The sequence below is a fragment of the Rhinoraja longicauda genome, chromosome 37, assembly GCF_053455715.1.
Source record: "Rhinoraja longicauda isolate Sanriku21f chromosome 37, sRhiLon1.1, whole genome shotgun sequence".
NCBI classification, from domain to species: Eukaryota; Metazoa; Chordata; class Chondrichthyes; order Rajiformes; family Arhynchobatidae; genus Rhinoraja; species Rhinoraja longicauda.
In genome coordinates, this window is record NC_135989.1 from 16,801,691 (window position 1) to 16,829,111 (window position 27,421).

At 48.9% G+C, this 27,421-nt stretch overlaps 1 protein-coding gene and 1 non-coding gene across 15 annotated transcripts in view; both read left to right on the plus strand.

The window, feature by feature from the left end:
- The window catches only part of LOC144610619 (adhesion G protein-coupled receptor L1-like), a 455,971-nt gene that overhangs the window by 157,280 nt on the left and 271,270 nt on the right, over positions 1-27,421 (plus strand). The window lies entirely within an intron of this gene.
- trnav-cac (transfer RNA valine (anticodon CAC)) lies at positions 27,139-27,207 on the plus strand. The gene has a single exon. It is a non-coding gene; the product is annotated as a tRNA-Val (tRNA).

The window sequence follows — 27,421 nt, forward strand, 5'->3', positions numbered from 1 at the left end:
CCTGTTTTTGTATACAAGTCCTCTTGAAGTAATTGAGTTTGCTTTCTTTGCTGCTGATTTGACTTCCAGATTAACTATTTACGAATCCTGCACCAGCACTCCCAAGTCCCTTTGCACCTCTGCTCTCTGGATTCTCACCCCATTTAGAAAACAGTCTATGCCTCTATTTCTACTACCAAAATGCATGGCTTGATGCCATGATCACATTGAATGGCCGTGCTGGCTCGAAGTGCCGAATGGCCTACTCCTGCACCTATTGTCTATTGTCTATTGGCTTCAAACTTTGCAACAGGCGGGCACGGTGGTGCAGCGGTAGAGTTGCTGCCTCACAGCGCCGGAGACCCGGGTTCGATCCCAACCACGGGCGCCGTCTGTACGGAGTTTGTACGTTCTCCCCGTGACCTGCGTGGGTTTTCTCCGAGATCTTCGGTTTCCTCCCACACTCCAAAGACGTGCAGGATTGTAGGTTAATTGGCTTGGTGTAAGTGTAGATTGTCCCTTGTGTGTGTAGGGGTAGCGTCAGTGTGCAGGGATCGCTGGTCGGCGCGGGCTCGGTGGGCCGAAGGGCCTGTTTCCACGCTGTATCTCTAAACTAAAACTAAATTAAATTCCATCGAACCCGAGTCAATAGACAATAGACAATAGGTGCAGGAGGAGGCCATTCAGCCCTTCGAGCCAGCACCGCCATTCAATGCGATCATGGCTGATCATTCTCAATCAGTACCCCGTTCCTGCCTTCTCCCCATACCCCCTGACTCCACTATCCTTAAGAGCTCTATCCAGCTCTCTCTTGAATGAATTCAGAGAATTGGCCTCCACTGCCAATTCCACAGATTCACAACTCTCTGACTAAAAAAGTTTTTCCTCATCTCAGTTCTAAATGGCCTACCCCTTATTCTTAAACTGTGGCCCCTTGTTCTGGACTCCCCCAACATTGGGAATATGTTTCCTGCCTCTAACGTGTCCAACTCCTTAATAATCTTATACGTTTCGATAAGATCTCCTCTCATCCTTCTAAATTCCAGTCAATGAAGCAACTGCACTATCTGCTGGTTCAACACAAAATGAAATCTGGAAATCTCGCCTGAATGTCGTTGTGAGGAATGCCTGGAGCCCGATGCCTCTGGCACCCAGCAGCCAGAAGCTGAAGCCTACCAATTCCCTCCCAGTTTAAGCAGCCAGAAGCTGCTCCTGGCTTCAAGGGTTTTTGTTCAATAACCCCCGCAAGCCTTAAATCCCCAGTTTAACAACCTGCAATCTCAAGCGTAGAAACAAAATGCTGGAGTAACTCAGCGGGTCAGGCAGCATCTCATAGAGTTGCTGCCTTACAGCGAATGCAGCGCCGGAGACTCGGGTTCGATCCTGACTACGGGCGCCGCCTGTACGGAGTTTGTACGTTCTCCCCGTGACCTGCGTGGGTTTTCTCCGAGATCTTCGGTTTCCTCCCACACTCCAAAGACGTACAGGTATGTAGGTTAATTGACTGGGTAAATGTAAAAATTGTCCCTAGTGGGTGTAGGATAGTGTTAATGTGCGGGGATCGCTGGGCGGCACGGACCCGGTGGGCCGAAGGGCCTGTTTCCGTGCTGTATCTCTAAATCTGTATCTCTAAATCTAAAATTCAGACTTAAACCAGCATCTACAGGTCAGGTGACTTCAGGTAGCCCCGGATACCTCTATCTCTATCCCTCCCCCACCCAAGTCGTACTAGCTTCTCGTTTTCACCTAACAAACAGCATCAATGGCCTGCTTCCTTTGTATAGACAATAGACAATAGGTGCAGGAGTAGGCCATTTGGCCCTTCGAGCCTGTACGCACCGCCATTCAATGTGATCGTGGCTGATCATCCACAATCAGTACCCCGTTCCTGCCTTCTCCCAATACCCCCTGACTCCGCCATCATCCTTACTCCTTTGCATATCTTTCATTCATTGTTCTTTATCTCTCTACATCATCGTCTGTATCTCTCGTTTCCCTTATCCCTAACCAGTCTGAAGAAGGGTCTCGACCCGAAACATCACCCATTCCTTCTCTCCAGAGATGCTGCCTGTCCCTCTGAGTTACTCCGGCATTTTGTGCCTTTCTGCTGTTCCTTCCAACATAAGCTCAAGCATAGTGTGCAGGAAAGAACTGCAGATGCTGGTTTATACTGAAGAAAGACACAAATTGCTGGCGTAACCCAGCTGTGGAGGAAAATAACTGCAGATGCTGGTACAAATCGAAGGTATCACAAAATGCTGGAGTAACTCAGCGGGTCAGGCAGCATCTCTGGAGAAAAAGGATGGGTGACGTTTTGGGTTGGAATGTCTGGAGAAGAGTTCCGATCCCATTATTTTTCTCCAGGGATTCTGCCTGACCCGCTGAATTATTCCATCTCGAACATAGAACAGTACAGCTCGAGAACAGGCCCTTCAGCCCACAATGTTTGTGTCGAACGTGATGCCCAGACTAACTCTAATCTGCCCGCACATAACCCATACCCTTCCATTCGGCATGCCGAGTCTACTCTGCCATTCACTCCGCCTTCTCAACCCCATTCTCCTGCCTTCTCCCCATAGCCTTCCATTCCTCAGATAGCCAATGTGCCTATACAAAAGTCTCTTCAATGCCACTATCGTATCCGCTTCCACCACCACCCCCTGGCAGCGCGTTCTATAAATTCTATAAGATGATGGATGCCAGATCATTTTTATACGTTAAGGGTGGAGGTGGATAATGATTTGAAAAATTGAGGAATTATGATCGTCTGGGGAACATGGATAGGTGATATTTCAGGTCTGGACCCTTCTTCAAACTGAAAGAAGGGTACTATTCTGAAAATATATTTTCCGTGAACCACATCCTCTTTGATTTCTCGTTTTCACACCTTACCCTTCCATATCTCTTGTTTCCCTCTCCCCTGACTCTCGGTCTGAAGAAGGGTCTCTGGTCCCTTGATCTCTGGCTCAACCTTTCCTCTCTTCCTTCCTTGGCAGAGGTTGAGACAGAAGCAACCATAAATTAACCCCAGGGTGGGTTGGTGTATGGGCTGTTGCATGGGGCACAGCTGACAACTGTACAAGGCACAGGTGTTGGGCGAGAGAGCTCGCCATGGACGACCACCGGGAGACTGATCGTGACCCTGCAGTTCAGCGAAAACTGTCATCACTGACACTGGAGGCCCATTGAAACACCCAAAATGCCTCCGTCTTCAATCATCTACTTTTTGTTTTTGTACGGAGTAAAGGTGGCGCAGCGGTAGAGTTGCTGCCTTACAGCGAATGCAGCGCCCGAGACTCAGGTTCGATCCTGACTACGGGCGCCGTCTGTACGGAGTTTGTACGTTCTCCCCGTGACCTGCGTGGGTTTTCTCCGAGATCTTCGGTTTCCTCCCACACTCCAAAGACGTGCAGGTTTGTAGGTTAATTGACTGGGTAAAATGTAACAATTGTCCCTAGTGGGTGTAGGATAGTGTTAATGTGCGGGGATCGCTGGGCGGCGCGGACTCGGTGGGCCGAAGGGCCTGTTTCCGCGCTGTATCTCTAAATCTAAAATCTAAAGAAGATGCCTGTGGTAATATTTTCACGCAGTTCAGTGGTGTCTCGATACGGCTGCTTCGTCAATCAATCTTTATTTTAAGCTTTCGAGAACTTCCAGGAAACAGGATTTACTCGAAACAAATCTCAGACAACCTCCCCCGCCTCCTCAAATGCTGCTGGCAATCGTTGTCGTCAAGCTACCTACACCCCAGACGTCCTGGGTTGGTGCCTCAGTGCAGTGTAGGGTGAGGGGAGGTGTAGGAAGGATCTGCAGATGCTGGTTTGCACTGAAGATGGTCGCAAAATGCTGGAGTGGTGAGGGAGGGTGAATGGGGGGGGGGGGGGGGGGGGATGTAGAGAGACTACACCATTGATTGTAGATGTAGATGTAGATACTAAACCTGCACTCAATCTTCACACATCTCAGGATACCACACTACAAAGAGCACAGGGCTACCACTCTACTGAGAGGTAGAGTTGCTGCCTTGCAGCGCCGGAGACCCGGGTTCCATCCTGACTACAGGTGGAGTTTGTGCGTTCTACCTGTGGGTTTTCCAGATCCTTCTCACACTCCAAAGACGCACAGGTTTGTTGGTTAATTGGCTTCTGTAAATTGTCCCTGGTGTGTGGGATGGGACTAGTGTACGGGGTGATCGCTGGTCGGCACGGACCCACTCTGCTACAACTATATCTATACCAGCTCAACGCTGTATCACTGAACTAAGCAGGAGAGTTATCATGTTGTACATTTCTAGGCATGGAAACAGGCCCTTCAGACCAACCCGTCCAAGTTGTCTGGCCAAACGAGTCAATAGACAATAGACAATAGACAATAGGTGCAGGCCATTCGGCCCTTCGAGCCAGCACCGCCATTCAATCTGATCATTGCTGATCATTCTCAATCAGTACCCCGTTCCTGCCTTCTCATACCCCCTGACTCCACTATCCTAAAGAGCTCTATCCAGCTCTCTCTTGAATGCATTCAGAGAATTGGCCTCCACTGCCTTCTGAGGCAGAGAATTCCACAGAGTCGCACCAGTCTCCACCTGGCCCATGTTCTTCCTCCAACCCTTCCCATCCATGTACCTGTCCACATGTTCCCAATGTTGGGGGAGTCCAGAACAAGGGGCCACAGTTTAAGAATAAGGGGTAGGCCATTTAGAACTGAGATGAGGAAAAACTCTTTCAGTCAGAGAGTTGTGAATCTGTGGAATTCTCTGCCTCAGAAGGCAGTGGAGGCCAATTCTCTGAATGCATTCAAGGGAGAGCTGGATAGAGCTCTTAAGGATAGCGGAGTCAGGGGGGATGGGGAGAAGGCAGGAACGGGGTACTGATTGAGAATGATCAGCCATGATCACATTGAATGGCGGTGCTGGCTCGAAGGGCCGAATGGCCTCCTCCTGCACCTATTGTCTATTGTCTATTGTCTATTGAACAACAACAGCAACACAGAGCAGCACAGCACTGGAACAATGTCTGTGCCGAACACAATGCCAAGATAAACAAACCTCATCTGCCTCCACGTGATCCTTATTCCTCCATTTCCCTGCATATCCATGTACCTATCTCTTCAACGCCACTATTGGCTCTGCCTCCAACACCACTCCTGGCAGCGTGTTCTAGGCACCCTCCACCCTCTGTGTCAATAACTTGCCCCACATATCTCCCCTAAACTTTGCCCCTCTCACCTTAAAGCCATGCCCTCCAGTCTTTGACATTTCCACCCTGGAGAAAAGCTTCTGACTGTCTACCCTGTCTCTGCCTCTCGTAATTTTCAATCTCCATCAGATCTTCCCTCGACTTCTGGCGTTCCAGAGAAAACAATCCAAGTTTGTCCAATGTTGGGGGAGTCCAGAACCAGGGGTCACAGCTTAAGGATAAGGGGGAAGTCTTTTAGGACCGAGATGAGAAAACATTTCTTCACACAGAGAGTGGTGAATCTGTGGAATTCTCTGCCACAGAAGGTAGTTGAGGCCGGTTCATTGACTATATTTAAGAGGGAGTTAGATGTGGCCCGTGTGGCTAAAGGGATCAGGGGGTATGGATAGAAGGCAGGTACGGGTTACTGAGTTGGATGATCAGCCATGATCATATTGAATGGCGGTGCAGGCTCGAAGGGCCGAATGGCCTACTCCTGCACCTATTTTCTATGTTTCTATGTAAATGAACTGCAGATGCTGGTTGAAACCAAAGATAGACACAAGATGCTGGAGTAACTCAGTGAGTCTGAAGAAGGGTCCTGACCCGAAATTAACCTATCCATCAACCCATCAATGTTCTCCAGAGATGCTGCCTGACCCGCTGAGTTACTCCAGCACCTTGTGTCTACCTACATTAGTCCAACCTCTCCTTGTAATATCCCCTAATCGAGAACATGTAAACTCCACACAAACGGCTTTGGAGTCTAGGATTGAACCTTGGTCACTGGCGTTCAGCTCGATGAAGTGCCCACTGCATCACCTCAAAGGAGTGGCATGGTGGCCTGAGTCCCGGGTTCGATCCTGACTGTATGGAGTTTGTACGTTCTCCCCGTGACCTGCGTGGGTTTTCCCCAAGATTTTCGGTTTTCTCCCACACTCCAAAGACGTGCAGGTTTTGTAGGTTAATTAACTTGGTATAAATGTAAATTGCCCCTCATGTGTGTAGGATAGTGTTAGTGTGCGGGGATCGCAGGTAGGCGCGGGCTCGGTGGGCCGAAGGGCCTGTTTCCGCGCTGTATCTCTAAACTAAACTGAAAAAGAAATGAGCCGAGTCGTTCTGATTGGCGCCAGGACTTCTTGTAGCTGTCAGAAACGGTGGCTGGAATCAGGGCCACTCAACCTGCCGACATTCACATGTGTCACCTCCACCTCATTGAGCCCAACACATTAGAAGCCACATTTTCAGACGGCTCGTGGCATTCAGGGTTGCTCTGAAAACATCTCAATTAATTTAGCTTTTTTCAGTTTTTCTAGTTTGAGATACAGCTCGGAAACAGGCCCTTCCACCTACCAAGTCCGTGCCGATCAGCGATCCACAAAGGCTAGTTCTATCTCACACACAAGGAACAATTCACAGAAGCCAATTAACCGACAAAACATGCGCGTCTTTGGAGTGTGGGAGGAAACCGGAGCGCCCGGAGAAAACCCACGCAGGTCACGGGGAGAACGTACAAACTCCACACAGACAGCACCCGTAGTCAGGATCGGTCTCTGGCGCTGTGAAAGAGCAGTTCTATCATCTGGTGTAGGCACAGAATGCTGGAGTAACTCAGCGGGACAGGCAGCATCTCGGGAGAGAAGGGATGGGTGATGTTTCGGGGTCGAGACCCTTCGTCAGACAGATGCCAGTGGAGGGAGTGGGCCAAAGATTCTATCATCTGCGTCGCTGTGCCGTTGGTTATATTTTAGCTCTCCCCTCCAGTCGGTGATCAATATTTCATGTGTTTTTTTGCCAATTGCTGCTGACTAATTTTACTGTAAAACTCTGCATCTTGGCTCCGGGGAGAGGATAGGGATCTCACCTTAAGGTGACTGTTGCCAAGAGATTCCTACCTCTGGTGCAGTGGTCGAGTCGCTGCCTTACCGCGCCGAAGAACCGGGTTCCATCCAGACCACAGGTGGCGTTTGTACCAAAGGTAATAGAGCAGAGCAAGATAGACCACTCAACCTGGCCCTTGTGGCTAAAGGGATCAGGGGGTATGGAGAGAAGGCAGGTACGTGATACTGAGTTGGATGATCAGCCATGATCATATTGAATGGCGGTGCAGGCTCGAAGGGCCGAATGGCCTACTCCTGCACCTATCTACTATGTTTCTATGTTTCTAAAAACCATAGTACGCCATTTTAGTCGGCAGAAACTTGCAGAAACATTTTAAAAGAAAAATAACAAAAATCTGTGAATTGATAGATGAGATATATTCTGCATTTTAATGATATCATCACATATACTGTTCCCCCAAAACACTGATTACACTGCAAGAGGCAGAGCGAATGGTGGGTGTTGCCTACTAAAATGGCGGACATTACGCTCCTTTGCGTGCTACACTTCAGTGTAGGCGATTTCAATGGAGTGGTCCATCTTGCTCCTCTAGTATCGTTGGTTTGTAAGTTCCACCTGTGCGTTTTCAAGTTCCTTCCTGCTTTGTTCTGCGCCTTCCCATATCTCTAGATTCCCCCTCCCTGACTCTGAAGATGGATCTCGACCCGAAACGTCACCTCGTCCTTTTTTTCCAGAGATGCTGCTTGACACGCTGAGTTAATCCAGTGTCTATCTTCAGTGTTAAACCAGCATCTGCAGTTCCTCCGTACACATTGTAGGACTGACCGACTGTGCCATGACATTCGTTCTGCCTGATAATAGCTGGGAAGAAACTGTCCCTGAATCTGATAGAAAAAAACTGCAGATCCTGGTTTAAATCGAAGGTAGACAGGAGTAACTCAGCGGGTCAGGCAGCATCTCGGGAGAGAAGGAATGGGTGACGTTTCTGGTTGAGACCCTACTGAAGAAGGGTCTCAACCCAAAACGTCACCCATTCCTTCTCTCCCGAGATGCTGCCTGACTCGCTGAGTTACTCCAGAATTTTGTGTCTACTGTAGCGACCATAGGGATTGGTCCTGAGAGTCGAACCCTCGGATTGGCCAGCAAGGTCAGGTGGTGGATTTGGCGCCCAAAACCAGTCAGTGGGAAGAGAACTTCGAAGCGAACAGTTTGAGTTAATGGTTGTCTGTAATCTCGTTTGTTATACTTTGTCTCGTCCACCGAGATGTTTCTCAGGTGGAACTGCGCTTCAGCATGGGCAAACCAAAGGTGTGGCTGATGTGCCCAAAACGGAGGAAGATGAACGCTGACTGCGTTTAGCTGCGGTACGCCGGGCGTTAGAACCGTCTTGTCCCTCCATGGTAGATGATCGGCTAGATCACGTCAGGGTCACCAATATGGCGAGTCTGGAGGTTTGTTCTTTGTTAAAGAAGTTTATTGCGGCAGCAATATTCGATTACAAAGTATAACAAGCGAGATTAGAACGGAGATGAGGAAGAACTTTTTCAGTCAGAGAGTGGTAAAGGTGTGGAATTCTCTGCCTCAGAAGGCAGTGGAGGCCAGTTTGTTGGATGCTTTCAAGAGAGAGCTGGATAGAGCTCTTAAGGATAGCGGAGTGAGGGGGTATGGGGAGAAGGCAGGAATGGGGTACTGATTGAGAGTGATCAGCCATGATCGCATTGAATGGCGGTGCTGGCTCGAAGGGCTGAATGGCCTACTCCTGCACCTATTGTCTATTGTCTATTGTCTATTACAGACAACCATTAACTCAAACTGTTCGCTTCGAAGTTCTCTTCCCACTGACTGGTTTTGGGCGCCAAAACCGCCACCTGACCTTGCTGGCCAATCCGAGGGTTCGACTCTCAGGACCAATCCCTCTGGTCACTACACTACCCTGAATATCTGATGGTGTGCGTTCTCACACTTCTATACACAGTGTTTATCTTTCAAAGGTGGCCGGTTCCGACGCGGATACATTGATACAGAGCACAAGCTGTCTTGCCCCTGGACACCAAGGTCATTAATACGAGGCTGCATCAGGTCGCAGTGCCCGCTTTGTTTGTCTACAGAGTTCAGAACAGCTCCCTCGTGCTCAATATTTATTCTCCCATCAGTGTAGTGGCAGGAAAATGACTGGAACTGCACAATAAACACTGCAGTCCCTCACGGCAGAAGCTTAAAAAATGCGCCACTCTTTATTAGTGATGATGCATGTTCAAAATACCCATTCACGTTTAATCTGAAATTGCGAGGATTATTTTCCTCACTGATGTTTGCTCAGAAATTGGTGATTTAAGGGCCTGTCCCTCTTAGGTGATTTTAAGGCGACTGCCGGTGACTAGGCTGTCGCTGAACGTTTGCCGGGGTGTCACGGGCATGATCGTTAGGAGTCTTCAATGAATCGTAGCCGATCTTGTCGCGTCGCGGAAAAATATTCCAGCTAGAAATTTCTGGGCGACAGCTGGCTTGTAGCCAGGTATCGTAGCTTATTGCGGGCGCTGTCTGTCGCACGCTGTCCCCAGGTTTGCTAGGTTGTCGCAGATGCGTTTAGAAGCACGTAATATCAAATTAAGAAAAGGCATTGGAAGATACCAGAAGATAGTTTTGTTTAACTAGTTTATTTACCGTCAGGACATTTGACGGGTAGATTGGAGGTGCCAGTTTGGCGGTCAGGTAAGCGCGGGGATTTCGCAATGTTTCCGAAGACGGTGTAATCTCTTAGCCAGGTGCTAGTTTCACAAAAAAGTAACTTGTGTCGACCTGACTCGGCATTGTCGTGGTCATTGTGGTGGTCATTGTCGTGGTAATTGTGGTGGTCATTGTGGTCATTGTCGTGGTCACTGTCGTGGTCATTGTCGTGGTCACTGTCACGATCATTGTCGTGGTCATTGTCGTGGTCACTGTCGTGGTCATTGTGGTCATTGTCGTGGTCGTTGTCGTGGTCATTGTTGTGGTCATTGTGGTCATTGTCGTGGTCATTGTGGTCATTGTCGTGGTCATTGTCGTGGTCGTTGTCGTGGTCATTGTCGTGGTCATTGTTGTGGTCATTGTCGTGGTCATTGTCGTGGTTATTGTCATGGTCATTGTCGTGGTCACTGTCACGGTCATTGTCGTGGTCACTGTCGCGGTCACTGTCATGGTCATTGTCATGGTCATTGTCGTGGTCATTGTCATGGTCATTGTCGTGGTCACTGTCGCGGTCATTGTCGTGGTCATTGTCGCGGTCACTGTCGTGGTCACTGTCGTGGTCACTGTCGCGGTCACTGTCGTGGTCATTGTCGTGGTCATTGTCGCGGTCGTTGTCGTGGTCACTGTCGCGGTCACTGTCGTGGTCATTGTCATGGTCATTGTCGTGGTCATTGTCGTGGTCACTGTCGCGGTCACTGTCGTGGTCATTGTCGCGGTCGTTGTCGTGGTCATTGTCGTGGTCATTGTCGCGGTCGTTGTCGTGGTCATTGTCGTGGTCATTGCCGTGGTCATTGCCGTGGTCATTGTCGCGGTCATTGTCGCGGTCACTGTCGCGGTCACTGTCGCGGTCATTGTCGCGGTCGTTGTCGTGGTCATTGTCGCGGTCGTTGTCGTGGTCATTGCCGTGGTCATTGTCGCAGTCACTGTCGTGGTCACTGTCGCGGTCATTGTCGCGGTCATTGTCGTGGTCATTGTCGCGGTCATTGTCGTGGTCATTGTCGCGGTCATTGTTGCGGTCATTGTTGTGGTCATTGTTGTGGTCATTGTCGTAGGGGAAAATAAAATTTTGACGATCTGCTGCGACTTTGACAGTCGCCTGAAAAACTGCGTAACTGAGACAGGCCCTTAAAGCTGTAGATACAGTGGCCGTCTCTGAAACTAATGTGTGGCACGGTGGCGCAGCGGTAGAGTTGCTGCCTCACAGCGCCAGAGACCCGGGTTCCATCCTGACTGCGGGTGCTGTTCTTATAGTTTTTAGTTCAATGATACAGCGCGGAAACAGGCCCTTCAGCCCACCGAGTCCATGCTGACCAACGATCCCCGCACACTAACACTATCCTACACACACACACACACGAGGGACACCGAAGCCAATTAACCCACAAACCTGCACGTCTTTGGAGTGTGGAGTTTGTACGTTCTCCCTCCCACCCACGCTCCAAACACGTGCAGGTTTGCAGGTCAGTCACTGAAAGGAAGCATGCAGGTACAGCAGGCAGTGAAGAAAGCCAATGGAATGTTGGTCTTCATAACAAGAGGAGTTGAGTATAGGAGCAAAGAGGTCCTTCTGCAGTTGAACAGGGTCCTAGTGAGACCGCACCTGGAGTACTGTGTGCAGTTTTGGTCTCCAAATTTGAGGAAGGATATTCTTGCTATTGAGGGCGTGCAGCGTAGGTTTACTAGGTTAATTCCCGGAATGGCGGGACTGTCATATGTTGATAGACTAGAGCGACTAGGCTTGTATACACTGGAATTTAGAAGGGTGAAAGGAGATCTTATCAAAACGTATAAGATTATTAAGGGGTTGGACACGTTAGAGGCAGGAAACATGTTCCCAATGTTGGGGGAGTCCAGAACAAGGGGGCCACAGTTTAAGAATAAGGGGTAGGCCATTCAGAACTGAGATGAGGAAAAACGTGTTCAGTCAGAGAGTTGTAAATCTGTGGAATTCTCTGCCTCAGAAGGCAGTGGAGGCCAATTCCCTGAATGCATTCAAGAGAGAGCTAGATAGAGCTCTTAAGGATAGCGGAGTCAGGGGGTAACGGGGAAAAGTCAGGAACGGGGTACTGATTGAGAATGATCAGCCATGATCACATTGAATGGTGGTGCTGGCTCGAAGGGCCAAATGGCCTCCTCCTGCACCTATTGTCTATTGTCTATTGTCTATTAATTGGCTTATGTAAATTGTTCTTAGTGTGTGTAGGATGGAACTAGTCTCAGGATGATCGTTGGACGCGGTGGGCTGAATGGCCTGTTTCCATGCTGTGTCTCTAAACTTAACTAAAAGTGCAGTTACAGGTGAACCTAGGCCCCCAGGTTCCTACCTGAGCTCAGACCAGGAGTGGCATGGTGGCGAAGCTGGTAGAGCTTATACCTCACAACACCTGAGATCTGGGTTCGATCCTGACCGTGGGGGCTGCCTGTGTGGAGTTTGCACCTTATAAGTGTCCTCCATCTGTAGCAGAGAAGGAGGACATTGGGATTAAAGTGCTAATTTAATGTGTTATAGACAATAGACAATAGGTGCAGGAGGAGGCCATTCGGCCCTTCGAGCCAGCAGCGCCATTCAATGTGATCTTGGCTGATCATCCACAATCAGTACCCCGTTCCTGCCTTCTCCCCATACCCCCTGACTCCGCTATCCTTACGAGCTCTATCTAGCTCTCTCTTGAATGTATTCAGAGAATTGGCCTCCACTGCCTTCTGAGGCAGAGAATTCCACAGATTTACAACTCTGACTGAAAATGTTTTTCCTCATCTCCGTTGTAAATGGCCTACCCCTTATTCTTAAACTGTGGCCCCTGGTTCTGGACTCCCCCAACATTGGGAGCATGAGAACGTAATTAGAGATACAGTGCGGAAACAGGCCCTTTCAACCCACCGGGTCCACGCCGACCAGCGATCCCCGCACATTAACACTATCCAACACCCACTCAGGACAATTTTTACATTTGCCTTGCCCAGCCAATCAACCTACATACCTGTACGTCTTTGGAGTGTGGGAGGAAACCGAAGATCTCGGAGAAAACCCACGGGGAGAACGTACAAACTCCGTACAGACGGCGCCCGTAGTCGGGACCGAACCCGGGTCTCCGGCGCTGCATTCGCTGTAAGGCAGCAACTCTACCGCTGCGCCACCGTGCCGAGATTGAAGGAGGAAGTTGAAGTGAGTGAGGACAGGGACTGATGGATAAGTTTGAATGATTTCTTTATTTTGCCACGAGTACCCAGCTACAGTGAGATATGAATGGCAGAGTAGACTTGATGGGCCGAATGGCCTAATCCTGCCTCTGGCGTTGTGAGGCAGCTGTGCTTCCATCTGCGCTACCGTACCATTCCTGGTCTGTTGTGTTTTCTATCTCCCACTGTTGAGAGTCCCAATGGATTTGTTTTTCAGTCTTCACCCTCCCCCCCCTCCCCCCCCCCCCCCCCCCCCCCACATCTTTGAGCATCATAATCTACTGTGTCCTCCTTATCTCTCTGAGTCTTCACTTGATCATAGGCTGCTTATATCTGCACTTCTGTATTATTGATCTTCCAGCCTGTGGAAGCAGTTTCCACTACTTAATGGAATCTAACCCTTTGCGATATTCGATGCCTTTATTAAATGTCCTCTCTGTCTGCTATGGAGTACGTGTAGAGTGGTGAAAACAAGTAGATCCACTGCCTCATGGCATCAGAGACCTAACTTCAATGCTGCTTGGGGTGTACGCAGGCAGGAAGGAATGGGTGACCAAAGTAACTCAGCGGGATGGGCAGCATCTCTGGAGGGAAGGAATGGGTGACGTTTTGGGTCAGGACCCTTCTTCAATCGGAGTGTCAGGGGAGAGGGAGACAGACAGACAGACAGACAGACAGACAGACAGACAGACAGACATAGGCAGACAGACAGACAGACAGACAGACAGACAGACAGACAGACAGACAGACAGACATAGGTAGGCAGACAGACAGACAGACAGACAGACAGACAGACAGACAGACAGACAGACAGACAGACAGACAGACAGACAGACAGACAGACAGACAGACAGACAGACGTAGGCAGACAGACAGACAGACAGACATAGGTAGGCAGACAGACAGACAGACAGACAGACAGACAGACAGACAGACAGACAGACAGACAGACAGACAGACAGACAGACAGACAGACAGACAGACAGACAGACAGACAGACAGACAGACAGACAGATAGACAGAGAGATCGATAGATAGATAGATAGATAGATAGATAGATAGATAGATAGATAGATAGATAGATAGATAGATAGATAGATAGATAAGGAAGTGTAAGAAAATAACTGCAGATGCTGGTACAAATCGAAGGTATCACAAAATGCTGGAGTAACTCAGCAGGTCAGGCAGCATCTGCAGTTATTTTCCTACACATCAGTCTGAAGAAGGGTCTCGACCCGAAACGTCACCCATTCCTTCTCTCCTGAGATGCTGCCTGACCCGCTGAGTTACTCCAGCATTTTGTGATACCTTCGATAAGGAAGTGTAAGGTGTGAAAGCAGGACAAAGGGAACGGAGATCAAGGAAAATGTCGACTAGATCATTGTTAGCTGGGAGATTGCAACAACAAAGCAAACGGAGATAAAATGTAGTCGGAGACTGTCAGGCTGGTGGGAGAACTGGGAAGGGGGAGGGATGGAGAGAGAGGGAAAGAAAGGGTTACTTGAAGTTAGAGAAGTCAATGTTCAGGGGAGAGGGAACCACACCTCATGTCAAGTAACCCTTGCTTTCCTTCTGTCTCCATCCCTCCCCCATCCTAGTTCTCCGACCAGCCTGACTGTCCTCCTGATCAAATCTTATCATGATATGCCTCGTTGTCACCTTCCCTGAGCTAACAAAGATCAATTCTACATTTTCCTTGAACCTCAGCCCCTTTGATCTCTCCTTTCCACACCCTACCCTTCCATATCTCTTGTTTCCCTCCCCCCCCCCCGACTCTCTCAGTCTGAGGAAGGGTCTCGACCCGAAACGTCGCCCATTCCTTCTCTCCAGAGAAGCTACCCAACCCGCTGAGTTACTCCAGCTTTTTGTGTCTCTCTTCGGAGTGATAGAAACATAGAAACATAGAAAATAGGTGCAGGAGTAGGCCATTCGGCCCTTCGAGCCTGCACCGCCATTCAATATGATCATGGCTGATCATCCAACTCAGTATCCTGTACCTGCCTTCTCTCCATACCCCCTGATCCCTTTAGCCACAAGGGCCACATCTAACTCCCTCTTAAATAAAGTCAATGAACTGGCCTCAACTACCTTCTGTGGCAGAGAATCCCACAGATTCACCACTCTCTGTGTGAAAACAAACGTTCTCATCTCGGTCCTAAAAGACTTCCCCCTTATCCTTAAACTGTGACCCCTTGTTCTGGACTTCCCCAACATCGGGATCAATCTTCCTCCATCTAGCCTGTCCAACCCCTTAAGAATTTTGTAAGTTTCTATAAGATCCCCCCTCAATCTTCTAAATTCCAGCGAGTACAAGCCGAGTCTATCCAGTCTTTCTTCATATGAAAGTCCTGCCATCCCAGGAATCAATCTGGTGAACCTTCTCTGTACTCCCTCTATGGCAAGAATGTCTTTCCTCAGATTAGGAGACCAAAGCTCTACGCAATACTCCAGGTGCGGTCTCACCAATGCCCTGTACAACTGCAGCAGAACCTCCCTGCTCCTATACTCTCGGTTCCCTCTCCCCTGACTCTCAGTCGGAAGAAGGGTCTCAACCTGAGAGGATATATTTCTGACGATTCCGATTTCGGCAAGGAAAGGATTTGGTACAGGATGCGGCACTGGCTGCACTTGAGAAATGATACCATCCCAAAATAAAATGTAATCCAGTTTGGATACGCAGAAATCAGGTGGAACGTTCCATCAGCGGGGAAAGGAGGCTTGGAAATCGCACCTTGGCCAGTTGACAGAATCATCAATAAAGAGCAAGCTGATTTGCGAGCTTTGAAGGTGCATTGAAGACCACGGCACAGGATCCAGCATTAGACAAAGCAATCCCGTTAAGTAGACTGGTGTGAAATAGTAATCAAGCAAGCTGTGGGCTTGTGCACTGAGGAAAATGGAATCAATCAAGCACCACTTAGGAATGTGATTAAGAAATATGTGATCAGACCATCTTTCTGTCAAAGTCAGAAAGGGGGTGATTGTATGGAGCATAAGCCAGTGGAAAGCTAGCCGTGAAACGCGCCCAGACTAACTGTTGTGACAAATGTTGTAAATCATGGTTAAAAAATAGAAAATTCAGCTGGGCATTGTGGAAGAAGGTTTGCCAGTGTGGCTGTAATCGCTGCAAATCAAGCGTGAACAGGAAGGCTTGAATGCTGTCATTAGTGGGGATGGCGATGGGCTCGCCATTTAGATTGGGTGAAGGTGCCCAAGAGCATGACTCGTTTGACTTAAGGCTAGGGCCGCCCGCACTTGGAAGGGATGGGGTGGCACAGGGGTAGAGTTACTGCCTCACAGCGCCAGAGACCCCAGTTCGATCCCATCCCTGGAGAAAAGGAATAGGTGACGTTTCAGGTGGAGCCCCTTCTTCAGACTGAGAGTAAGACAATAGCCAATAGGTGCAGGAGTCTTCACATCAGTCTGAAGAAGGGTCTTGACCCGAAACATCACCCATTCCTTCTCTCCCAAGATGCTGCCCGACCTGCTGAGTTACTCCAGCACTTTGTGAATAAATACCTTCAATAGGTGCAGGAGTAGGCCATTCGGCCTTTCGAAGGATTTTTAGATTTTTTTTTAGAGATACAGTGCGGAAACAGGCCCTTCGGCCCACCGGGTCCGCGCCGCCCAGCGATCCCCGCACACTAACACTATCCTACACACACTAGGGACAATTTTTACATTTGCCCAGTCAATTAACCTACAAACCTGCACGTCTTTGGAGTGTGGGAGGAAACCGAAGATCTCGGAGAAGACCCACGCAGGTCACGGGGAGAACGTACAAACTCCGTACAGACAGCACCCGTAGTCGGGATCGAACCTGAGTCTCCGGCGCTGCATTCGCTGTAAGGCAGCAACTCTACCGCTGCGCCACCGTGCCGTGGTAGATAAAGGGGTATGAGAAATATAGATAGTATCTAAGGTGGCGCAGTGGTAGAGTTGCTGCCTTACATCAGCAGAGACACGGGTTCCAATCTGACTACGGGCGCTGTCTGTATGGAGTTTGTACGTTCTCCCCGTGATCTGCGTGGGTTTTCTCCGGGTGCTCCGGTTTCCTCCCACACTCCAAAGACGTGCGGGTTGAGAGGTTAATTGGTAAAATTGTAAATTGTCCCTCGTGTGTAGGATAGTGCCTGTGTAAGGTTTGATCACTGGGCGGCGGGGATTCGGTGGGCCGGCCGGGGGGCCTGTTTCCATGCTGTTTCCCTAAACTGAACTAAATGATGGGGCAGAAGATGGGCGGACTGCAAACATTATGGAGATAGGCTTGTCTCTTTACCAGGGCTAATGGCAAATTCTAGCTTCGAGCGCTCAATAGAATGTCAGTGAGGAGAGAAGATTAGAAACATAGAAACATAGAAAATAGGTGCAGGAGTAGGCCATTCGGCCCTTCGAGCCTGCACCGCCATTCAATATGATCATGGCTGATCATCCAACTCAGTATCCCGTACCTGCCTTCTCTCCATACCCTCTGATCCCTTTAGCCACAAGGACCACATCTAACTCCCTCTTAAATATAGCCAATGAACTGGCCTCAACTACCTTCTGTGGCAGAGAATTCCACAGATTCACCACTCTCTGTGTGAAAAAAAACTTTCTCATCTCGGTCCTAAAAGACTTCCCCCTTATCCTTAAACTGTGACCCCTTGTTCTGGACTTCCCCAACAACGGGAACAATCTTCCTGCATCTAGCCTGTCCAACCCCTTAAGAATTTTGGAAGTTTCTATAAGATCCCCCCTCAATCTTCTAAATTCCAGCGAGTACAAGCCGAGTCTATCCAGTCTTTCTTCATATGAAAGTCCCGCCATCCCAGGGATCAATCTGGTGAACCTTCTCTGTACTCCCTCTATGGCAAGAATTAATTGTTGTTTTAGAGATACAGCGCAGAAACAGGCCCTTCAGTACATCCAGTCCGTGCCAGGCAGTGATCACCCACACACTAGTTCTATCCTGCACACTAGGGATAATTTACAGAAGCCAATTAACCAACGAAACCACAAGCCTGACCCACTGAGTTACTCCAGCATGTTGTGCCTATATTCAGTGTAAACCAGCATCTGCAGTTCCTTCCTGACCATTTAACCTACAACCTCTACTTCTTTGCAATGTTCATAAGTTCGAACTTAGGAGCAGATTTAGACCATTCGGCCCATCAAGTCTACTCTACCATTCATCATGGCTGATCTATCTCTCCCGCTCAACCCCATTCTCCTGCCTTCTCCCCATAACCCCTGACACACGTACTAATCGAGAATCCATCACTCTCCGCCTTAAAAATATCCATTGACTTGGCCTCCACAGCTGGCTCTGGCAACGAATCCCACAGATTCACCACCCTCTGACTAAAGAAATTCTTCCTTAAAGTGTGGGAGGAAACCGGAGCACCCGGAGGAAACCCACGCAGTCACAGGGAGAAGATGGAAACTCCGTACAGACAGCGCCCGTGGTCAGGATTGAACCTGGGTCTCTGGGGCAGTGAGGCTGCTGTTCTACCCGCTGCACGACTACCGTTAGAGCAGACTGCTCCCCAGCGAGACCGGCGAGACTCTCGTGTGTGAAGGATGGAACTGCAGTTCTGTTGTGGTGTCAGGAATACAAGAGCTATCCAATCTGTTATAATATTTGCCGATTGCAAATGACTTCACTCTAAGAATTCCAAACAAGACGTTCACCTTCAGAATTCCAGCCACAGTTCCTAAACCGAAGGTAGACACAAACTGCTGGAGTAACTCAGCGGGTCAGGCAGCATCTCTGGAGAGAAGGAATGGGTGACGTTTCGGGTCGAGACTGGGAGTCAGGGGAGGGGGAGATAGATAAGGAAGTGTAAGGTGTGAGAGTAGGACAAAGGGAATTGAGATCAAGGAAAATGTCGACTAGATCATTGTTAGCTGGGAGAAGGAAACAGAAAAGCAAACAGAGATAAAATGTAGTCGTGGACAGTCAGGTTGGTGGGAGAACTGGGAAGGGGGAGGGATGGAGACAGAGGGAAAGCAAGGGTTATTTGAAGTTCGAGAAGTCAATATTCATACCGCTGGGGTGTAAGCTGCCCAAGCGAAATATGAGGTGCTGCTCCTCCAATTTGAGCCTCCGGTGTGTTCAGGGTCCCAGCTTGCTGCGTGTTTTCATGTAACCCCTCAGCCCACACACCCCACTGGCACGGAAGGATGATGCAGAACAACAAAAGGTTGGATTAGCAGCCACTTCAGAAATGAGTGTGTAGGAGAAACAGCGAAGCAAAGCAATGAAGGGAGACGGGACTGAGAGCTTGTTTACATCGCGGCTGGGCTGTGTCGGGAAATATTCTGAATGCAGTTACCTCCAGAACTGCTTCAGCCCAGCTATCAATGCCCTCCTTGACATCCCCACCACTCTCTACAGAGCTAATCACTGCACCGACTCTGATCCAGCCTTTCATTACCATAGCCCCACATTATCCCACGGGGCGGCACGATGGCGCAGCGGTAGAGTTGCTGCCTTACAGCGAATGCAGCGCCGGAGACCCGGGTTCGATCCCGACTACGGGTGCTGTCTGTACGGAATTTGTACGTTCTCGTGGGTCTTCTCCGAGATCTTCGGTTTCCTCCCACGCTCCAAAGACGTGCAGGTTTCTAGGGTAATTGGCTGGGTATAAGTGTAAAATGTTCCCTAGTGTGGGTAGGATAGTGTTTAGATTTAGATTTTGTTTTAGATTTAGAGATACAGCGCGGAAACAGGCCCTTCGGCCCACCGAGTCCGCGCCGCCCAGCGATCCCCGCACATTAACACTATCCTACAAACACTAGGGACAGTTTTTTTACATTTTTACCCAGTCCATTAACCTACAAACCTGTACGTCTTTGGAGTGTGGGAGGAAACCGAAGATCTCGGAGAAAACCCACGCAGGTCACGGGGAGAACGTACAAACTCCGTACAGACGGCGCCCACGGTCAGGATCGAACCTGAGTCTCCGGCGCTGCATTCGCTGTAAGGCAGCAATTCTACCGCTGCGCCACCGTGCCGAGTTGCTGCCTAACCCGCTGAGTTACTCCAGCATTTTGTGTCTACCTTCGTCTTAAAGCTATGTTGCTGGTTTTTGATTCCTCTACCTTATGTAAAAAAACTCTCACCTATTCCTTCTCTCCAGAGATGCTGTCAGACCGCTGAGTTACTCCAGATTTTAGTGTCTACCTTCTGTGCATTCTGCGTAAGTTATACGAGCTGTTCTTAACCTTAACTCTATACTGGCCTCTCTTTGGGATGGTAAGTGCTGTTTGTATTCAACAGCCATGCAAATTAGCAGGCAGCCTGGCACGTTGGCATGTTGCCCACAGTGGGGATAATGAGCGTGGGTTTACCACAATCAACGCCCACGCTAATAAAACAATACAATTCAGCTGCCTCGTACCGAACCATAGGGCCATGAGTCTCTCCTCAATTTCATTACTGGAGCGCAGGAGGAAGAGGGGTGAGTTTACAGAGGTGTATAAAACCATGAGAGGAATAGATCGGGTAGATGCACAGAGTCTCTTGCCCAGAGTAGGGGAATCCAGGACCAGAGGGCATGGGTTTTAGGTGAAGGGGAAAAGATTTAATAGGAATCTGAGGGGTAACTTTTTCACACAAAGGGTGGTGAGTGTATGGAACGAGCTGCCAGGGGAGGTAGTTGAGGCAGGGACTATCCCAATGTTTAAAAAACAGGCAGGTACATAGATAGGGCAGGTTTGGAGGGATATGGGCCAAATGCGGGCAGGTGGGATGAGTGTAGCTGGGACATGTTTGCCGGTGTGGGCAAGTTGGGCCGAAGGGCCTGTTTCCGCGCTGTTTCACTCTACGACTGTAAGTAATCTCTCTTCATTCCTCTATACACTGGAAGTCCCTGCCTCATTCATTAACCAGTTGAGTTCCAAATTAACATAGAACACCAAACAGTACAGCACAAGAACAGGCCCTTCAGCCCACAATGTCTGTGCCGAATGGGATGCCACGGTAAACTCTAATCTGCCTGCACATGATCCATATCCTTCCATTCGATAGACAATAGACAACAGGTGCAGGAGGAGGCCATTCGGCCCTTCGAGCCTGTACGCACCGCCATTCAATGTGATCATGGCTGATCATCCACAATCAGTACCCCGTTCCTACCATCTCCCAATATCCCTTGACTCCGCTATCTTTAAGAGCTCTATCTAACTCTCTCTTGAAAGCATCCAGAGAATCGGCCTCCACTGCCTTCTGAGGCAGAGAATTCCACAGATTCACAACTCTCTGGGTGAAAATGTTTTACTAAAACTAAAAGTTCTAAAAGTTCGTCCCTCTGAGTGTACTCCACCATTCAATCATGGCTGATCTCTCTTTCCTTCTCAACCCCATTCTCCTGCCTTCACCCCATAACCCCTGACACCTGCACTAATCAAGAATCTGCCAATCTCTGCTTTAAAAATACCCACATTTTGGATTTGGCATGACTTGCCCTCCACAGCTGTCTATTGCAATGAATTCCACAGATTCACCACTAAAGGATTCAGACCAAAAAATAATTTATATTACCCCAGAAACACACGTTTTACCTTAATTTTACACCCAAGTATCCTTAGATTGCACCATGTCCCCATATTATACCAAAAAACTGTGGCACGGTGGCACAGCGGTAGAGTTGCTGCCTCACAGCGCCAGAGACCCGGGTTCGATCCTGACTACGGGCGCTGTCTGTACAGAGTTTGTACGTTCTCCCCGTGACCTGCGTGGGTTTTTCCCCGGGTGCTCCGGTTTCCTCCCACACTCCAAAGGCGTACAAGTTTGCAGGTTAATTGGCTTCGGTAAAATTGTAATTTGTCCCGAATGTATAGGATAGTGCTAGTGATCGCTGGTCGGCACAGATTCAGTGGACCGAAGTATCTATTCTGCGTTGAAATCTCTCAAGTCTAAATACATTCAAAGCAGATAATGAAGGTTAGAAACAGATCTTAAATAGGTCTGACAAAGGCAATGGGACAATTAGAGTAATTAATAAATGTTAACATAGGAACGATGAACTGGGGATTTGCTTGGATGCTAGAATTCTGAAGGTGAACGTCTTGTTTGGAATTCTTAGAGTGAAGTCATTTGCAATCGGCAAATATTATAACAGATTGGATAGCCCTTGTATTCTTGACACCACAACAAAGCTCATTCCTAGTCAATGCACACACCCAGCCTCTGTAGGCATTCAGAATGCTTCAATTATAAACATTTATACCACTGCTGGACTCGCTTGGAGTACGGAGACTGGAGAGGCCATTCAGCCCATCTAGTGGCCCGCACCTTTCACATACACAGGAATAGGCCCTTTGGCCCACAATGTTTGCACCGATCATGATGCCACGTTAAACTGATCTGATTTGCTTGCACATGATCCCTCTATTCAGAAGTGACAATAGACAATAGGTGCAGGAGGAGGCCTTTCGGCCCTTCGAGCCAGTACCACCATTCAATGTGATCATGGCTGATCATTCTCAATCAGTACCCCGTTCCTGCCTTCTCCCCATACCCCCTGACTCTGCTATCCTTAAGAGCTCTATCTAGCTCTCTCTTGAATGCATTCAGAGAATTGGCCCCCACTGCCTTCTGAGGCAGAGAATTTCACAGATTCACAACTCTCTGACTGAAAAAGTTTTTCCTCGTCTCAGTTCTAAATGGCCTACCCCTTATTCTTAAACTGTGGCCCCTTGTTCTGGACTCCCCCAACATTGGGAACATGTTTCCTGCCTCTAACGTGTCCAACCCCTTAATAATCTTATACGTTTCGATAAGATCTCCTCTCATCCTTCTAAATTCCAGCGTATACAAGCCTAGTCGCTCCAGTCTTTCAACATATGACAGTCCCGCCATTCCGGGAATTAACCTAGTAAACCTACGCTGCACGCCCTCAATATCAAGAATATCCTTCCTCAAATTTGGAGACCAAAACTGCACACAGTACTCCAGGTGCGGTCTCACTAGGGCCCTGTACAACTGCAGAAGGAGCCATTCGGCCCATCAAGTCTATTCTGCCATTCAATTGTGGCTGATCTATCTCTCCCTCCTATCCCATCGACCGCCCCAACATGGAGGCTTCTATCGCCCCAACATGGGGGGCTTCGACCGCCCCAACTGTGGATGGTTCGACTCCCCCGACCACGGGAGAATAAAGAGGGAAGAGGATTAGACTTCCATCACAGTGAGGAATGTGGGGAATTCATTGTGGTGGATGTTTATGTTAACTTTTATGTAGTTGTTGCTTTTTTCAGTATGGCTGCATGGTACACGAGTTTCACTGTTCCTTAACTGGTACACGTGACAATAAACTAACCTTGAAAACATTGAAACCCCATTCTCCTGCCTTCTCCCCATAACCCCTGACACCCGTACTGATGATGCACAGCTTGTACTTCCATGCCCTTAGCCCATCTAGTGGACTGCAAATTTCATAGGACAGTACACGTCACGGTGGTGCAGCAGTGGAGTTGCTGCCAGAGTCCTGGGTTCGATCCTGACTACGGGCGCTGTCTGTACGGAGTTTGAGCGTTCCCCTCATGAACTCCCTGGGTTTTCTCCGAGATCTTCTGTTTCCTCCCACACTCCAAAGACGTACAGGTTTGTAGGTTAATTGGCTTGGTGGAGATGTAAAACTGTCCCGAGTGTGTGTACGGCAGTGTTAGTGTGCGGGGATCGCTGGTCGGTGCGGACTCGATGGGCCGAAGGGCCTGTTTCCGCGCTGTATCTCTAAACTAAACTAAGCAAAACTAAAATGTGGGTTGAGTGGATGCGGAAGTGGGAAAACATGGAACTACTGTGGGTGTGAGATCGATGGTCTGCATGGACTAGGCGGGCTCTTGGACTTGAAGTCTGATAAACTCCAATGAAGGATAGTCCGAAGTCTTAAGAGGTTGGAGAGGCCAGATGCGGGAAGATTGTTCCCGATGTTGGGGAAGTCCAGAACCAGGGGTCACAGCTTAAGGATAAGGGGGAAGTCTTTTAGGACCGAGATGAGAAAACATTTCTTCACACAGAGAGTGGTGAATCTGTGGAATTTTCTGCCACAGAAGGTAGTTGAGGCCAGTTCATTGGCTATATTTAAGAGGGAGTTAGATGTGGCCCTTGTGGCTAAAGGGATCAGGGGGTATGGAGAGAAGGCAGGTACAGGTTACTGAGCTGGATGATCAGCCATGATCATATTGAATGGCGGTGCAGGCTCGAAGGGCCGAATGGCCGACTCCTGCACCTATTTTCTATGTTTCTATGAAGGTCTCCAATGAGGTAGATTGGAGGTCAGGACCACTCTCTAGCTGGTGAGAGAACGGTCCAGTTGTCAGATGGGGCAAGGCCTCAACACTGGAACATTACCCCGCACAAAGTCACGCCTTGGCGAGCCATTACTGAAGGCTAAACACATTCCCGCTGAGTTACTCCAGCTTTTCGTGTCCATCTTCGGTTTAAACCAGCATCTGCGGTTCCTTCCTACACAATGAGCCGCGCGCGTTTGTTTAAAGAAGCTATCGATGTCGCCTTGGTTCTCAACCTTCACCATCCTGAAGAACCTAATAAAAAATCCCCACAGTGGATGCACTGCAGAACAGATTAGACAACACCTCTGCTGGGAAAGTGTGAAGATTAATAGCAGGCTGTCACTTCATGTGTTCCATTTCCCAATTGATGTGAAGGGGAGACATTGGCACTAGGAGGAGGGACCTGTGAACCATGATGTTTGCTTGTGAAAAGTCCCATCAGTGTTCATACCGACAGGATTGCCGGTGTGAACCGGGCAACAGGTAACTTAATTGCTCTGCTTGTGATATCTTTCAACAATTCTCCTTTGACTGAAGATCACACCACAGCTGAGTGATGTGAATTAGTGGGGGGTTTTTTGGTGTGACTTCGGTGTGCACGAGCTTCTTTGCACCATTCTGCTGATCCTGCATTCGTTGTTGAGTTTGTTTAGCGATACAGTGTGGATGAGTGTTTGTGGGCACTGGGCCTGTACTCGCTGGGGTTTAGAAGGATGAGGGGGGACTTCATTGAAACGTACAGAATAGTGAAAGGCCTGGATAGAGTGGATGTGGAGAGGATGTTTCCACCAGTGGGAGAGTCTAGGACTAGAGGTCATAGCCTCAGAGTTAAAGGACGTTCTTTTAGGAAGGAGATGAGGAGGAATTTCTTTCGTCAGAGGGTGGTGAATCTGTGGAATTATTTTCCACAGAAGGCTGTGGAGGCCAAGTCAGTGGATATTTTTAAGGCAAAGATAGATAGATTCTTGATCAGTGCGGATCTGATCCGCAGATTCTTGGTCAGGGGTTATGGGGAGAAGGCAGGAGAATGGGGTTAGGAGGGAGAGATAGATCAGCCGTGATTGAATGGTGGAGTAGACAATAGACAATAGACAATAGACAATAGGTGCAGGAGGAGGCCATTCAGCCCTTCGAGCCAGCACCGCCATTCAATGCGATCATGGCTGATCACTCTCAATCAGTACCCCGTTCCTGCCTTCTCCCCATACCCCCTCACTCCGCTATCCTTAAGAGCTCTATCCAGCTCTCTCTTGAAAGCATCCAACGAACTGGCCTCCACTGCCTTCTGAGGCAGAGAATTCCACACCTTCACCACTCTCTGACTGAAAAAGATCTTCCTCATCTCCGTTCTAAATGGCCTACCCCTTATTCTTAAACTGTGGCCCCTTGTTCTGGACTCCCCCAACATTGGGAACATGATGAGACTTGATGGGCAGAATGGCCTAATTCTATTCCAATTCCTCATGACCATATGACTTCAGTTTGCACAACCATCTTTGCACCATTCTGCTGCTCCTGCTTTCGTTGTTTAGTTTAGTTTAGTGATACAGAGTGGAAACAGGCCCTTCGGCCCACTGAGTCCACGCCGACCACCTGAACACTAGTTCTATCCCACACACTAGGGACAATTTACGAAAGCCAGTTGACCTACAAACCTGTACATCTTTGGCGTGTGGGAGAATCAGGAGCACCCGGAGAAAACCCACGCAGGTCACGGGGAGAACGTACAAACTCCGTACAGACAGCACCCGTAGTCGGGATCGAACCTGGGTCTCCAGCGCTGTGAGGCAGCAACTCTACCGCTGCGCCACCGTGCCACCTAATTTGTATTGAGTGTTTATTCCATGAGTTTCATGGGAACTAGGGTTTTCATTAGACTCTGGTGTACATGACCATAAACTAAGCTGAATCTTAAAAAAGGCATTCCATACACCGGGAAAATATACGTCCACTCTTAATGCACTCCCAGGAGGGGATGGAAAGGCTTAAGAATGTAACAGATGAGAAAATCCAAGCTTGGAGTCAAAGATTACTAAATCATGGTTCCACCCATCCAGAAGACCCAAGCCAGCGATCGATAAGGTCTTCCTGAAAGAGGCCAAAGAGATGGGCTTAAGTAGAACAAGCCTGCACTCTGCAATCTCAAGATTGGAATTCTAATGAAGAGTTAACAGTAACAGATGGAATTGCTCACAAAGACAATCGTTCCAAAAAAAAAAAACTTGCGGTTAAAAAATATTTCTTCTGAAGTTTCTCCTGCACAACAACATGTGAAAGCCGATGTGTGAGCCCAAGATTGTCTCTTGATGCAGCAGGCAGGTACAACTCGAGGAAGTCGTGAAGAGCTGAAGGATGACATTGGTACCTTTGCCGACTCTGAGAAAAAGCTGCCTAATTAGTCCCACCATCCAGATCACTTCACCACATAAAGATTCTGTCATGGAGGCAGAGAGCCTTACGGCATGGGAACAGGCTCTTTGACCCATGTCCATGCTGACCAAGATGCCCCATCTACACTAGTCCCACCTGCCCTTGTTTGGCCCATAATCCTCTAAACATTTCCTGTCCATGTACTTGGCCAAATGTCTCCTAAATGTTGAACAAGGGGCCACAGTTTAAGAATAAGGGGTAGGCCATTTAGAACTGAGATGAGGAAAAACTTTTTCAGTCAGAGAGTTGTGAATCTGTGGAATTCTCTGCCTCAGAAGGCAGTGGAGGCCAATTCTCTGAATGCATTCAAGAGAGAGCTGGATAGAGCTCTTAAGGATAGCGGAGTCAGGGGGTATGGGGAGAAGGCAGGAACGGGGTAATGATTGAGAATGATCAGCCATGATCACATTGAATGGCGGTGCTGGCTCGAAGGGCTGAATGGCCTCCTCCTGCACCTATTGTCTATTGTCTATTGTTATTGTACCTGCGCCAACCACGTCTTCTGGCAGCTCATTCTGTAGTGTAGTGTAGCGGTTATCACGTTCGCCTCACACGCAAAAGGTCCCCAGTTCGATCCTGGGCAGGAACATCACTTAAAGGACGGTCATGGTGGCGCGGCGGTAGAGTTGCTACCTTACAGCGAATGCAGCGTCGGAAACCCGGGTTCCATCCCGACTACGGGCGCCGTCTGTATGGAGTTTGTACGTTCTCTCCGTGACCTGCGTGGGTTTTCTCCCAGATCTTCGGTTTCCTCCCACACTCCAAAGACGTGCAGGTTTGTAGGTTAATTAGCTTGGTATAAA